General features: G+C 45.1%; 1 long non-coding RNA gene across 1 annotated transcript; it reads left to right on the top strand.

Annotated features, from left to right (window-relative positions):
• The first annotated feature begins 4,596 nt into the window (after positions 1–4,596).
• LOC117287238 lies at positions 4,597–7,533 on the top strand. The gene is made up of 3 exons (XR_004518463.1): positions 4,597–4,684; positions 4,961–5,041; positions 7,479–7,533. It is a non-coding gene; the product is annotated as an uncharacterized LOC117287238 (long non-coding RNA).
• Positions 7,534–15,811: the final 8,278 nt, after the last annotated feature.

A 15,811-nucleotide genomic window follows, 5' to 3' on the forward strand; every position in this document is an offset into this window, starting at 1 on the left:
TTTAAAAAACAACATAGCCATTGGGTGGTCACTTGCTCAGACTAGGGGATGCCCAGACAGCTGGTGAAACACTATTCCTCTCTGTGGGAATGTTTAGCACTGGGATTGGTGGAGTGAGTAATAATGATGCAGGTAGGCATGCTTCAATCTATGGGATGCCTGGATAGAAGAGAAAAGTGGAGACGGGTGAATTTGCTCTCTTAGCTCGATCTGGGATACTCATTCTCATACCCTTGGGCATCAGCATTCCTAGCTCTTGGGTCTTTGGACTGGTGCACACCCTTGTTGGATCTTCCGGCTTTCAAGCCCTATGCTTGGCCTAGAACAAAACTGTCTGCTTTCTTGGGCTTGTTGCTTTCATATAGCTGATCATGGGGTTTGTCAGCTTTCCTAAAACTGTGAGCCAATCCCCCATATTAATTCTGTGTATGTCTATGTATGTATCTATCCATCCATGCAGTTATCATATTCTATTGGTTCTGTTTCTCTGAAGAATCCTGACTAATACAGGGGTCTTATTATTTCTTTGGTAGCCTGGCTTCTCATTTCTCATCTCCATTTTGGAAAAATCTCCATTGCTTATCTAGCCAGTGGGAGATGGTGCTTCTCGCCATTCGTTACAGAAGCTGAAGGAATTAAACCTTCATTCTACCTACCCGCTGGGAGCTATGAGGTCAAAGCTTGCCTAGTTGAATGTGCCCATCCACCTTTAACTCTAGAGTGGTAGAGAATTTAAGTTCACCCACATTAGCTGTTCCAGTGTCCAAGGGCAGAGACGTCCACAGCATGTTGCAGTATTATTTGGCCTGGACTGTTCCCGGTAAAAGAAGAATGTTGTGATTCTTGCCTCCCTCCCACTCCTGGGTTCCTGTGCCTCTAACCTGGTTCCAACCATTAATTAATTTTGGAATTCCTGATAGGCTTCAATTTTGTGTGTGTGTGTGTGTGTGAGTGTGTGTGTGTGTGTGTGTGTGTGTGTATGCGCATGCGCACATATAAAATTCACAGCTTTTAGAATCAGTTTCTATGGTAACATAACCTGTACTTCTGAAACTTTTAACTGGTTTAGAAAAGGTGCAGTGTGAGACACGAAGGGTTCTGTGCTCACTGTGGACAGCCACACTACGTCCGAAGGTTTCGTGTAGACGGACTTCAGTCATCTTTTTATCGACAGAGGCAAGTGAGGACCTGTCGCAAACTCAATCATTTCCTACAGAGAGACAGAAAAAGTCATGGGTGTCGACAGCAAATTTTAACACTGATAAATGAAAGCCTTTGTTTACCTTCCTCATCATTTTATCTTCACAAAGTGGCACAGTGTCTGGAAAACAGTAGATATTAATTCGGAATGTGTAGATAAAGAAAAGAATAAATGAAGGACAGGGAAATGAGGGAATGCTCAGATAAATTTGGTTAACCTGGTGAATCCCAGTGGGGAGGTAGGAATGAGGCTGTCGTGGGGGCATTTTACAGAAACTAAACTCTAGGAGCAACACTTTTTATTTTTAAATACACAACATTCAGCTTTATTGATCTCAGGATGAGCCGGGGAAAAAGTGCTGAGCAGGGCTGAGACACCTCCTGGAGCAGCCTTTTGGTCTATGGAAGGGGTCCCGGGCCAGCTCACTCATGGGGTACAGGTCAGGTGAGTTTTCTTGTGACTGAGGCAGCTAATACCAAGCCCCAGCCCTCACCACCCCCCAATGTCTTATATCTTATCTTAGACCAGGGGTCACCTGTACACGAGCTTTTGAACTCACAATCATTTTTACCCCTTATAAGTTGTCAAAATCAAACCAAGAATATAGAAGAGATGGTATGTGACCATCAAATCTAAAATATTTACTTTTGGGCCTTTTACAGAAAACATTTGCTGACTAGGAGCAACACTTTTTATGAATGCTTAGCACATTCCAGTGTGGGGTGTCCATCGCGGGGCATAAAATGTTAAGTGATAATGTTCCAGACTTGTGCAGAGACGGGGAATACAGTGGGCACATCAGGTGATAGGCGATCATGCCTGTAATCCTGCCTGGGGAAACCATCTCAATCTGCACATTTCTTTATACTAAAGGTGCTGGCTCTGAAGCTCCCTGTGACTACTGTGCCAGAGGCAGCTGCGCAGAGAAATCCAGTGCTCTGGAATGGAGCGAGACAATGCCACGGCTAGCAGAAAGGGAAAGAAGCCCTGCCTGCGAAACGAAGAACTGGCAGTAGACATCATGCAGAGCACATCTCGGGATGACGACTTCTTCAGCTGCCCGGCTGCTCTAGACTTTAATTAAGGTGCGTCTTCTGAGCAGTTGCAGCCAGGGAATCCCCTGATATTCATAATTGGTCTTCTGATATTTCAGTGCAGACTGCTCATGGGAGCAGGAGGACTAGATAATGGAGGGTTGAAATCAGAGAGCAGAGATAATTCCATTATCTGCATTTGGGTGGTGGTTTTCCCTGTATCTTAACTGGGAGGTATTGGAAGTTAAAATCAGAGCTTTCTCTCGATTGCTGTGGTACAGTCAACTTTTACCACAGCTTTTACCATGCATCAGGATTTGTTCTAAGATCTTTACATGCATTGCCTCATTAAATCCTTGCAGCAACTTGCCAAAGTAGGTATTGAATGGGAAGTATGGATCAGAGGAGAAAATATATTGTTTTGGAGGAGGGGAGGGTATGAGGACTTATGAGGAAAAGTGGAATGTGTGAAGTCCTTGGGTTCTTGTGACAAGGAAGAAAAAACAAGGGGGATAAATGCTGTAATATTTATATTCCAGGAATTGAAAAAAATGGGTTGCGCCAAAGAACAGTTATGCTAGCACGAGGTCAGGCGATTCAGTTGAGGCTCCCTTCCCTCGTGTTTCCAGGGCCACTGCCCCCGGGCTCCATCCCCGTGTATGTGACATTGCAATAAGGAGCAATCAAGTGATGAAAGCAGCAATAACAGAGAGAGCCACACATGGCTTGGTCACTTCGTCACTGGACAGATGTCCATGCATGTGAGTCAGGGCGTGGGGGTAGAGATAGAAAAGTCCAGGGCGCCCTGCACTTTGCTTCTTGCACCTGTGGCCTCCAGGAATTCTGTTCTGGTTTGGAAGAGAACCACGACAGAATCAGATTCTGCAGAAGCCTGAAAGCGTGACTCCAAACTGCTTTCCCGACTGGGCACAGATTGAAGTGTCTGAAGAAACGTGGTGAGGAGTGGATTCGGTTCACACCCCCAGGGGAGGCTCCCCCAGAGCTGCAAGGCAGAGAGATGGGGTGTGAGGGAGACGCAGCTCCCATTGCTCCGGCACCTGGACTGTGAAATCCCACAGGACCTTGGGGCATAGGAAACGAAAGTCAAAAGAATGTAAATATTATTCAAATAAAGAAAGTGCGAGGGCAGAAAGCAGCAGAATGCTGGAAGTGATTTTCTTCTCCTCCTTCTGTGAGGCAGTAAGGGAGAGGGAGCCACCATTTTCTAGCATGCACCGGCTATGGCTATTGATCTTTGGGGGTGAGAGGCCAGGCCATGAGGCAGTAACATATGATGCCACAACCGCAGAGGCTACTACGAAGGTCAAGTTCTTTCTCCTGCCACGTAGCCGTCACAGTTCAGCTGCAGCTCTGTTCCTTGATCCCTTCATCTGGGCTCCAGGCTGATGGAGAAGTAGAGGGGAAAAGGCCCCCGCTTTTAAAAGACGCTGCTCAGAAACAGTAACCATTTCTGCTCACATTTGATTGGCCGAAGAGAGTCACATGACGCAGTCTGACTAGAGCGTACCCGTTCCCACACAAGAGGGCCAAAATGTTCCTTCACAGGCTGGGGATCTAGCTCAGCGGTGCCGCTGCCTGCCTTACAGGTGCAAGGTCCTGAGTTCGATCCCCAGTACCAAAAAAAGAAAGAAAGAAAAAAAGTGCCTTCTCTACTGCATCTTTCCTACAAAACTAAAGGGGAATAATTATATAAAAGTCATCGTACAATGAAAGAAACGGATATAAATACTAAATAAGTATAAGATGCCCAGTTTGACACAAATACTAAATTGGTGACCCAAGATTTAAAGTCACATTTTACTCTAATTTTCTTCCATTTTCTTAAAACTGTGTCCTTCTGTCTTTCAGGTGGCTTCCACGAAAAGTGGAATGGAAATGTTTTCATAAATTATTACAAGAATAAAGGTTGCCCTCCTTCAGTAGGTTAAACTAGGAGGGTGTTAGCTCGCTGCATTCCATCCCCTGTTTTCCAGAGCCTTGAAAGTGTATGAAAATAGTCAATATTTTTTAACAGTTATTCTGTGTATGCCAGGCACTGCGCTTAATGTTTTATATGCCTAATCACACCAACTTTTCACACAAACGAAAAAAGAGAAATATGTTGCTACCCCAATCCTATAAATGTTGATATAGCATTTCAGAGAGGTTAAAGCTCGGTAAATACCACACAGCTAGTAAAACAGCCACAACATAAGCCTGTTTCCTTATCCCTAAATTTGCTGTCCTTCTATTTATATGTTCTGGAGGAGATCTTTTGCTTTGTCAGGGAGAAGATAGAGAAATACGGAAGAAATGCTGACGGTTTGGAGTATTGCTGTTATTTATTCCGTGGATTACCCTGTCACCGTGACAAGCGCTGATGGTCCCCCCATAAGAGTGTGTGCCATAGCAGTAGAGAACGCCTGGTAATCCAAACCTAATTAGAAAGGTACATTTCCTAGGAGAGGGGGGCGGCAATACAATGGAAAGCACTCCCAAGCCTAAGATAAACAAGTTTTAGTTTAAAAATAACTTTAATGCTCTGTGCTCCTGCTCCTTTCAATTAGCAAACATAATAAAATAGAACTGCACACTCAACGATATGTACTATGTAAAGAGTATAATTACATTGCAATAGATAACTTACATAAACCTACTGGAACTTATATAAATGTTCCTGGACATGGAGGCTGGCCTATTAATCTAATCATCACCTTCTGCTCAGGTGGCCGTGGCACTTCTGGAGATAAAGTCTTGCCACCTGCCATGTCCTCAAGTGGAAAATGGACAGTTACATCCACAGCATGTGAGTCCGATGCCCTACTGATGTTGGTTAAGAGTGAGTGCTAGCTACGTCCTTTGATGGGGTGTGGCTTGGATGGGTCCAAGGTAGACACCTCCTCACGGTGTTTCTCCTCCAACCCTTCTGACCTGCAAGCCAGAAATCTGATGATTGTCCTGGAAATCCCAGACTGTCCTGCTGGCCCTTCTGTCCAATGATCGTCTTGTCCTTAACTGGGCTCACCCCATCTCCTCCTTCAGGGATAACTTCTGTGCGGGGCTTCCCTCCTGTGGTGCTGCCTATTTCTCGAGTCAGGTACTTCTCATCATCTTATGCTGGTGGCCGTTCTGTACAAATTAGGACCACTGGATTTGGTTTCCAGTGATCAACTGTGATCCAAAATATTACATGGAATTTCTGGGGATTTAGCTCAGTGGTATTGCTTGCAAGCACAAGGTCCTGAGTTCAATACCCAATACAAAAAAAAAAAAAAAACCCAAAATTTTACATGGAAAATTCCAGAAACACACACACACACACACACACACACACACACACGCACACATGCACACGCACACACAGAGCTAGAGAGAGAGAGAGAGAGAGAGCAAGAGGGAGAGAAAGGGAGAGAACATTTATGTAACCTTTATGTAGAATATTACTATAATAGTTCCATTTTACTATTATTATTGTTAATCTGTGACTGTGCTTATTTTATAAATTAAACTTGATAACAGGTATGTATGCATAAGAAAAAGCAAAGTTTCTATAGAGTTTGAAACAGTTCCCCGTTTCATGCATCCATGGATACAGGGAGACTACTATACTGTACACAGGATTCTCAGAAGCACCCCAGCCTCTATAACTCAACGCCAGTGGTACCTCTCCTTCACTTTGCCACACATCGTGGGCAGGTGGGCCAACCGTCCTGGTTGAAACTCCCTGTTTGGTACCATTGTCCCGTGTAGTGAGTCTGTTTCCTTGCCCCACTGTGGTCAGAAGGCTCCATGTGAGAAAGGAGCCTGCAGCCTCACACACAGCACCTCCTCAGAAGGAGAAGTGGCACCTCCGCAAGTGACTGAGTGACGAACAGAGAGAAACACTTAGAAATTCCTCCTGGCTTGGAAAACGAGGATGACTGTGCTTCCCTGAGTGACCTAGAAAATTTCCTTTATACCCTTGTGAAATGCAATTCTCCCCACACACATCGCTGCACCCTGATACTTGAAATCACGCATTGGGAGTGACGACTCCTGGGCTTTGCAGAAGAAAGCCATGAATCTGGGGTTTTTTTTTTCCCCTCCTAAAATTTGGCTTAAATGCAAGGCACTGGAACCAGAGCAGTCATAGCCCACAGATTCCTTTTCCGCCTGTTTCACTGCATATGGCTTTTGAAAAAGCAAAAGCAAAAGCAAAAAAAAAAAAAAAAAAAAAAAAAAAAAAAAAAAAAAAAAAAATCAGAGAAATGACCTGAAGCTTTTCTAAAGTCCTCAGGAATGACACCTGGGGGGAAGCATCTGAAAGACTTCACATTCATTAACTAAACCTCCTTGTTAGGTTATGTTCCCTGAAATGCATTTGACAGTAAATGAAGTAGAAAAGATGGCAGCTGGAGAAAAAATAAAATTCTGTCAGATTCTGGCAAGAGAACAGGGAGGCAAAAAAAGCAGGAACCTGGGGAGGCATCGATAGATCAGCACCCCACACTGTGAGTATTTTATGGCTGGGCTTATTGCCTCGGATCAGAGCCTGCTGCAAAGCTAAATTCATGCGTTGCACTCTGTTCAGATCCTAAGACCATGCATAACTCAGGCAACCCAGATAAGGTGCTTGTCAGGGCAAAAGCAGCAGGGATACAGGGCTGACTGGCAGCTATGTGAAATAGTGATCAGAGAAGAGAAAGAAAAAGGAAAGACATGTTCAAAAATATTTGGACTGTTTTAGACACCTTCCCCCATGTCGGTTGGATTACAATGTTGCCCAAACCTTGCTTGAATACTCAGAAGGTGAAACCAGTTTGCAGGCAGTGGAGTGAGGCTTTCTCTGAAAACATTCTGTTTGAAATGACCTTAGGGGATACTCTGCATTTCCTGATCCTTTGCTCCCCACTGGGCCCTCTTTTGGGGCTCAGAAAAGGGAGAGAGGTAGGAAAAGGGGCAGCGAGCTGGTGTGCATCCCCGCAGTTGCCGAGTGTGTTATTTGGTTAATTCGGCCCAGGCCAGCCTTCCTGAAGTCGGGCAAACCTGTTTTCTTTCCCTGTGATGTATCACTTAGAAACACCAACTGCAAGGATTTCTTATGTTCTCACAAAAAAGGGAAGGAAACAGCTGGTAAATGTTTCACAGATGGTAAAGCTCTTGGCATCTCTCTCAAGAGAGGGCCACCCATGCAGATGGCTCATTATTTTAACATTTGGATTTTCATCTTATTAAAACATCTTTTTTCCCCTGGTTTTATTTAGCATCATAAATTCTCCTACACTTTAGCAAGCAGCTGAGAGATTTGAAGATGTGCACGCCGAGGAGCATCCTTTGGCTGGAACATAGATGGGCAACATCCTTATTCCCAGCTCTGATCTCAACATGATGGGTTTCAGTCTGATTAAAAATTCCAATAAAAGGGAAAGCTCGGAGTAGTGAATTTATCAAGCAAAAGTCCATGAAGTCCATATAGTGACTGAATTATTCAGCAGAACGATAAACCGAGTGAAATTGGGGGAAATAGTTTTATTTGATGCATAAAATCCCTATTACTATGCAATATGCATATATAAAAATAGACAAATGCACAGAGGGTGTAGATCCATAAACACACCCTTTCTACATATGGAGAGAGACTTCTGTACCATGAAACATAACGGCCAAAATTTAAACCAAGCCATGCCAACTCTTGGCCGACTAGATAGGAAAGGGCCAAGATTTTAGAGGCCAGTTTCCCACCCACTCAGACATCAGCAGGACCAAACTTGCCTCTTCTATCTGAGTCGTGGTTTCTAGGTGCAGGAACGGTCAGGCTGTCGTGTGGCCAGTTGGGAAGAAACAAGGAGCTCACTGCTCTAACTTAGTTGGAGGAGCAGGCCATAGTCCTCTCCCTTCCAAATACTTCTCCAGAGGACTGGGAAAAGTTGTGGTCACTTCAGCATCCCTAACTATTGTGCTGGGGTGTGGGAACTGTTGGAGATGCAGATGCAAGTGACAAAGCAATGTAATAAGAACAAAGCAATCTATTTAATGTGGTGAGCGAGGCTGGCCTAAATACAGGCTCAGTATTTGTGCTCTCCTAAATGGGCCTCATGGAGCAAGGCCTGTGCGTGCCGCATTGTAAATGTTTATTAGCAATGGTACACAATGCACGTTATGAATCCGTGGAGCCCAGAGCTGGCTCACTTTGGGGGTCAAATGGAAATCCCTGAAATGCTGAGAAAATGTTAATAGTTGCCAGCACCAAGAACGGAGCAGTAGAGAATGTACATAGGTATCATCAATAGAGGCTCTGTTCATCGACTGGAATCACCTCCGGTACCTGGTACCTCTAGCCTAAAGCATTAGCTTGTGGGATGCACTCTGTGAGCTCCTGGCTTCTCTGTCCTATGGGAGCAGGATGGGAGGTGCTGAAAGTCTAGTCTCTCAAGCAGGAAGTGGAAAGGGCAGGGCTGATTTGGCAGGTCCAGGGAGTTAAGGAGGAGCTGTGGAGAAATGAGAGAAAAGTTTTTATTTTGCCTAATTTCTTACTAAGCAGATTGCTTCTGGGGGTCCTCTCGTGCTTGATGCTTTGTGGTTTCTGTAGCATAAATTAGAATGGCAGGAGCACAGGGCCGGAGAGTGCTCAGGCGGAGCCTCCCCGGGTGACCCTTTTCGCTCTCTGATCACCTAAGTCACCTGGGTCAAGAGTGGTCCCCAGGCAATAGCTTCTGCATCCCCTGGGCTCTAGCCAGGCCTCCGGACCCAGAGCTGGGCAGGAGGGGCCCAGCGTTACCGTCTTCATTTTAACAAGCCCTCCAGGTGATTCTGATACACGCTGGAGTTTGAGAGTCGCTGCTCTAAGGCATAATAGTTTGTCACTCCACTGGTGCCCAGGAATCTTTTTGGTGACAGACATCAAGTATGATTCCTGCAAAATCCTTGGCAGCAGAATACATTTGTTTATTTAACTGCATGCAAAATGCTTGTCAAGACGGATTCCAGGGGCTGTCTTTGCAAAAGCTTCCTCTCTCTTGCATTTACTGAATCCTTACCTTGGGAGACTGCACACATCTTCCATCCAAGCTCTCAAACTACAGAGCATTTTAAAAGCACCCCACCCTCGCCCCTTTCACCTAAAATTGGCAAATAAAGGCAGAGGAACACTGCGCCTAGTTTTCTGCATCAAGCAAGCAGGAAAGACTGACAGATTTCATTACATTTGTCACAAGGTCTAAAACTCCACGTGGGAGAAAATAATCCCACTTAGTGAAAACATCTCACTGTACCTTTGAGTCAGAATGGAGCAGTACAAAACGTATTGTTCCTAAGAAAATTGCAAGGCATTTGGTTGTGTTTTCAAAAGTGTGATGACTATTCACCAGACTCTGGTTTAGGTGGCTTGAAAACTCCCCCCAAAACTGTACGGGTACTAGAAATACATGTGCCCTCCATGAAATGGCATAAGAATCAAAGGAGAAATGAATTTCCCATGGTGCGGATGAGCTACTTAAAATCGTTCCCGTCTGAGCACGCCTCCTTTTCCTTGTGCACAGTGAAAACCATTTGAATAATGCACGTTATTCAGTTGCATTGTGTGCTCTGAAAGCCATTTAATGAAGGTAGACAGGCTTCCAGGAAGGTGCACTTTTTGACTAATGTAGGTACTCCTGGAAAAATCTTTCCTCCACATGGAAAGCAAGGTTTACTGAGTAGGTAGAAGAAGGAATGCTATTACAATGTCTAGTTTCACTCAATCACATTGAATGGAAGCAACCTTGGGTTAGATTTGATCTCTTCTAGGTGAACCTTAGCCTCTGCAGTTTTATATATGGAAAAGCTGGAAATCAATCACATTTTAATAAATCAAACCATCTTTTCATTGACTTCCATTATATTATTGAAGTTGCTCTGTCTCTTTCTAATTGATCATCAATTAGCAGCAGCTTCCAACTCCAACCTTTCTGTTAAATAGTCAGTGGCCTCTAAGCTTATGCTTAACCAATGAGCAGCACACCTAGCTAGAGCAAAAAAAAAAAAATTATGAATATTTAGGAAATTCCCAGACACTCATTTGTACGTGAAAATATGTCTTCATAAGCTAAGTGTGTCTAATCAGAGAGGCTCTCCATACACAATTCACTTGGTTAAGCAAAGGCAATTGGCAAGGGATATTTTAAATTTCATCATTCTTGGTAATTTGAATGATGTGGGCTTTAGGGTCACAGTGAGTGGTGTGAGCTTGGGAGTCACAGTTGGGCAGAACCCCACTCCGCTACCTCTCAGAAGTGGACTGGTCCTCCCTGACCCTCAGTTTCCTTTTCAGAAACTAGAAGTGAGAAATTTGTTCTACCCCACAGGGCTGTGGTGAAGAGTCATCTACTGCCCAAACTGCTGGCAGAATGCTGAGCACACAGTGAAGGCCCAAATGCATGTCAGCTGGTGCTGTTATTATTATTATTACGAAAAGAGGAACACGTGTTTTGCCTGTGCCCAACAGAGCATGCCACTAAATGCTCCTTTGGAAAGCCATTGGACAATTTAAACCATTGTGGAATTTCTAAGCAAATGTCACTGTTGATTCTATGTCCAAAGAGAGACTGGGCAGGGTGGGAACTGGTTTCACCTAAGCAGAGAAACTCAAAGTTATTATAATGTACAAAGGGAATCCTCCTTTCAAACCCAACTCGTAGGTATCTGAAATTATTATGAAAGGATAGCAATCATGGACTTAAGAACAGCTACTGACACTTTGCAGCACGTACTAGGTGTTGAGCATCGGAGTAAATGCATGTGTTAATTTCTTTAAATGTCACAATAATTCGGCAAGGGAGACAGTATTGCTAGCACCATTTTACAAAAATAGAAATCAAGGAACAGATGATTTGGAGAGGTAAGGAAGTGATAGGGCCAGGGCGTGAGCCTCAACATAAGCAAGACAAATTCTCTCCACAAAGAAGACACTGCAGAAGTCATCGCGCCCTCTATGCTGCACACGGGGAATTTGAGGCTGGTGTTTAGAGCATGCTTATGTTGGTAGTAACTGCTCAGTGTGTAAGCATCCAGCAAACAACAGACACACAGGTAGAAAATGACTTACCAGGTGAGTTACCGGCACGCCCAGGAAGGGAAGCTGAGCGTTTGCTGCTCATTCCAACTTTTAGTCTCTGGTGACCAGCAAGCGTGGGCCAGAGGCCTCCCAAGAAAATCTATTCCCAATAATAATCTTTATGGTCTTCATAAACTTCGGGTATGTATCATTTGCTACCTGACCGGGTGTTGGTCGATCTCTCTGTATGAATGCTCTCCAAAGGGCGCGTGCGTTTCAGTTTCCCCCAAGTACGTATAATCTCATTTCTTTTCTCCCCGAGTCCTGTTTATCACTGTTGTCTTGGGTCATGGGAAACTCAGCCTTCTGTGTGTGTCCTTGCCTTTCTGAACTCATCCACATAGCTGTGAGTAGGCCTCCGAGCTCAAGGAATGCTTCTTGATGGATGGCCCTTTACGAAAGGCACTTGGGTCAAAGAGATAAAGCAGATAACAGGTTCTGAACCAGGTGGGAAAACTCAGGTTGCCCACAATGCAAGCCCCTCCCCTGACAGACAACAACAACCAACGAAAGCAGTAAGTTCCCAGGGCTGCAGGATGGGCTGGCTACAGGCTTAGGCTTTTGCTGCTCTGTTCTCAGTTCTGTCTCCTCTCCGTCTCCTCCACTCTTAGCTAAGCGATCCCTCCCAGAGGTGCAGCGTGTATCAGCGGGGCCCAGAGCTTCACGCTTGTGTGCGCCAATCCAGTCGGGGTGACAAGTGTACCTAAGAGAAATTACCCCCCCCCACAAATCCCAGGTTTGAATCGTGTTGGCTTTAATTAGTCTGATGTGTGCCATGGCTTCCACTGACCCAATCCTTGTGGAGAGGAAGGCAGAACAGGCACTGTTGGGTCAACATTTAAATCAAGGTCCAAGGGATTTATTTACTAAAGGGCCAGACAGTAAATGTTTTGGGCCTTGTGGATCCTACCATCCCTGTGACAACCACTAAGGTAGCCGTGGGGTCCCGAAAGCAGCCAGATGAATGAAGCCATCTCTTCATTCAGAGATGAAGTCCAGACTCAGCCTGCAGGCACAGTCGGCCAATCCTGGCTTAGACAAACAAGGCCTCCTCCTAGGGCTGATCCCTTCCATTCGTGGACAACTCTCTGCCAATGTTACGGCTGACGTTACCCTAGTACACCGTGGGTCCCAGATGACTTCATCTCTTTCTAGAAGACACTCAAAGAGGCACAAGCCAGCAATTAAAAAAAAGTCCAATATTTTCTCAGGTCTTTCAAATATCATGAAGGGGACTTCAAGATGTAAACCAGAACATCAACACCGCTTCTCAAAACCTCTTTCTCTTTTCTCTCTCAGTTAGGTCAGAGTTTCCCATCTGACAAATCTCCATTCATCATTACCAGCTGTATCTCTTTATCTTCCCTCTGTTTCTTTTGGTCTCTCTAAGATCTGTAACGTGTAACCTGCATTGTCTGTCTGTCTGTCTGTCTGTGCCCTATATTTCTTTCTCTCCTCTCTCCCACTGTCTCTCTCCTATATCTCTTTCTCTCTCTCTCCTATTTCTGTTTTTCATTCTCTCCCTCCCTCCCTTCTCCCCTTTTTTTCCCTCTCCTCCCTCCTTTATTTCCTGTAGACTTGCAAATTACTTCGTCAAACTTTTCTCAGTTCTTCATCACAAAACATTCTGAATCTGACTGTCAAGGATTGCCTAGGTTTGAGTGTTGGACAAGGGAGTAGAAAACACAGCACCAATATGTCAGTATAGCTTGTCTTTTTCCAATGTGCAGAAATTAAACCTATGGTGTGTTATAAATAGATTTCAGGGTAGTGGCGATCTTTTTGGGAGGGTAGGGTGGGAAAGCAATGGGAGGTAGAATTTCATTTGAATCTAGATAATTTCATTTCTCTCAAAAACTAAAATATCTGAAGGAAATGTGACAGAGTGATAACATTCATTATACTTGGGAAGTGGGTACACATTGGTGTCTCATTTTCTGTGCATTTGAAATATTTCATATTTAGAAATTAAATAAGTCAAAACATTGAAAGAAATAACATCTGTGAAAATGCTTTTTAAACTTCAAGTCCACTAGATTGGTGGATCTCAAACATGAACAAAAACTGAGTTATCAGAAGCTGTGCCTGGCAGAGGCAGCAGGGCTACCCTGGAGCTTCTCACTGGGCAGATCGCAGAGTGAGAGGGTGAAGACTCTGCATTCCCAACACCTTCCTGGTCCCACAGAAGTGCTGGCCCAGGGGCTGCACTTCGAAAGTCACCAAAGCAGCCAGCAAGTTCCACTGCGCAAGGACCATGCAGGTCCTCTCTGATGCCTGGCGTCTCCTTTGATTCTGGATGCCTGGTAAACATTTACTCGCTCTTCATGCCCACGAGCCAGGGGACACTGAGCACAGAGCAATGTGTCCTCGCCATCAGAGCAGAAAGGACCCCTTCCATATCCTTAGAAGAGGACAAGTGGCTCTAGCTAAGGATGACCGAGGGCCCTGGGAGGTGAGAATAGGGCCTTCTTTGCAGAGGTGGCTTTTTTTTTTTTTTTTAAATATTAGGAGGGTGTGGGGGCAAACAAATAAACCAAGAAGGAAAGGCCAAAGTCTGCTGCTTCTCGCCCTACAGCAAACCGCTGGCTGCTCTTCTATCAGAAGTGCTCCCATTGCCAAGCCAAGGTCACCGTGCTCTCCTTCAACCCCAGTGACAGGTGCGCTCCTCTCACAGGATGCACAAGTGCTGTTTGCTTTGCTTTGCTTTCTCTCTTCCCCCTCAGCCCTCCCATCTCAGCTCAAGCAGTGTGCTTCGGCTAGAAAGTCGGCCTCTGCCTAGTGAAGGAGTCGGAGGCTTGCACCACACAGGCGTGGAGAGCGCGCTCTTTCCCTCACAGCACTTCACGTTTTGCGGTTATGCTCTGTTGTCTGCCTCTGGACTTGGTAAGGGGCTAGGGCTACCGCTGCTCTGCTTATCCTGTCTCTCCAGCCCACAGCCCTGAACGTAGCCCACATCCTGTGTTCAGGAAGTACTTGCTGACTGAATAAAGGAGATACGAAAATGGGCTCCTGCTGTGGTCTGAATGTCTGTGTTTCTCCAAAATCTGTGCCCTGATGCACAATCGTCAATGTGATAGTTACTGAGGTGGGTGGGAATCACTGTGCCTTAAATCACGAAGGTCTGCATGAAAGGGGTCAGTGCACTTTCAGAGGAAACCTCACCTCTTCCACATGAGGGTACCTTGAGAAGCATCATAGAAGAATAACGAAGTTGGGTGCTTACAAGACACTCAGTTGGCTGCCCTCCCATTTTCCTGAGGTGCTGGGGATGGAACCCAGGGCTTTGCACATACTAGGCAAGTGCTGTACCCCTGGCTCTTCTGACACCCTGCCAGGACCTTAAACTTAACTTCCCAGCCTTCAGAACCTCGAGAAATACACTTCTGTTGTCTACAGGCCACCCTTTAAGATCCTTTCCCCATCCATGCTGCTGTGTCATCACACAGCTGCAGTAGCCACACGTAGGTCTGAGTTCTTGAAGGCCAGTTTCAATTCTGGCATATGCTTTTGTCATTTGAAGCTCCCCCTCCCATTTTAGTCTGTTCTGACATCTTGCCTCTTCTGCCTCTAACTTCCCAGGCTTAGGATGAAAGACAGGACAGGAGCCAGCTCCCCCGGGAGGAAGGAGAAAGGAGAGAAGCCAGCAGTAATGACAATACATGCAGTCTCAGGAGGGAGTCTCCCATGCCGAGGGGGAAGGGAGGCCTGAGAGCAGTAAGAGAGTGAAGCTCTAAGAGTTAGAAAGGCTTTTATTATTAAAATGTTGGCTGCTCAGTTTTCTGTCTAAAGATGACCAAGCACTGGCTTGAAGAAGCCTTTCTTTAGCACCTCTTAAGCCTCAAGGCTGTCGAGCTGTGAGCCAGGGGTTGAGGGATTTGGACTGTCTGAGCACAGCCTGCTACCTGTAAGCCCCCTTGGTTTGTTTTTTAATCATTGCCCAGTTTATGAATCATTGTTTCGACTCAATTTAGAAATCATCGTTCTCAACTTCTCCTCTTCCAGATTGACTTCGCGTTGACTTTTGATCCCTTTGGTGTCTTCCATACTTGATGAAAGCAGAGCCTATTCATTTCAAGCTTCTGTAAATGTCCAGAATAGAAAGCAGTGATGCCCACCTTTCGGGGATAACGGGTACTCTTCCACAGTGTTAATGCACACACACATCTAGTAGCTTTTTTTTAAATAAAAAATCCTATAATGTCAAACACACTGTTCTGAAGTTAACTTTTTGTCTTCACACTCTTATTCACCACTTCATGCCTGTCCTTACGTGTCATCTTATTCCAGTTAACAGAAACCTAGCATTTCCACCCATGTTATTCTTTTTCCTAGGAATGGCATTCACATTGCTTTACAATACCTTAATACTAAGTGATATGAGGAACATTGAACACATAACTTTCTTCACCCACCAAACCTACCCACTTTCTCAGCTTCCCTTTGTGAAGACGTATACCTGCAGAAGACCACTCAAAGGCCCAGCCAAAGGAAATCACTACCTGAGGA

Source organism: Fukomys damarensis, unplaced genomic scaffold (assembly GCF_012274545.1).
Source record: "Fukomys damarensis isolate Sample0158 unplaced genomic scaffold, DMR_v1.0_HiC HiC_scaffold_22, whole genome shotgun sequence".
Classification (NCBI taxonomy): Eukaryota; Metazoa; Chordata; class Mammalia; order Rodentia; family Bathyergidae; genus Fukomys; species Fukomys damarensis.